The following is a 610-nucleotide window of genomic DNA, read 5'->3' as shown; positions in this document are numbered from 1 at the left end:
GGGAGGCGTGAAGGGTGACTCCACTCAGAGTAGACCGCTCGAGGCTGCGTCGCACCGGCCTCGGGCTGCGCCCTCGGACGGTACTCCTTGCCCCTCGGGTCTACTCTTCACTGGAGAACTCGCTCAAAACCTAAGATTTATCCCTGGGCTTACCCCAGAGCTGCTCTTAGGGACCGCTCGCGCGCGCGGCAGCGCGATTCGCCTTGAGCGCCTTGCAGATGGCCTTGTGATCGGGCCAGTCCTCCTTTTGGCACGCGGCCGAGCAGTAGTACATGGTGAGGCAGCGCGCGCACCGCTTCAGCGCGACGTCCGCGCCCCCGTAATCCCATTTGCCGCACTTCGCGCAGCACTTCTCCGCGTCAAAGTCGGCGCCGACGCTCGCTCGCAGCGTCTGTTTCAGGTCGCCTTTGACTTTGCCCGGGTGGTGCTTCATGTTCTGCTTGAAGACCTTCTCCTCGTCTCCCGTCTCCGCGCCGCGCATGGTCTGGATCGCCTCCTGGCCGCCGTGGTAAAGCTTGGACATCTCGGTGATCTCCCCTTGCGTTTTCTCGACAACAGCGAACTGCATCCGCGAGAAGTCCGCCGGCGGGGGCCCGCGCTCGAAGGTCGA

This window comes from Aureococcus anophagefferens (genome assembly GCF_000186865.1).
Source record: "Aureococcus anophagefferens unplaced genomic scaffold AURANscaffold_13, whole genome shotgun sequence".
NCBI lineage: Eukaryota > Pelagophyceae > Pelagomonadales > Pelagomonadaceae > Aureococcus > Aureococcus anophagefferens.
This window is presented reverse-complemented; position numbering follows the sequence as displayed.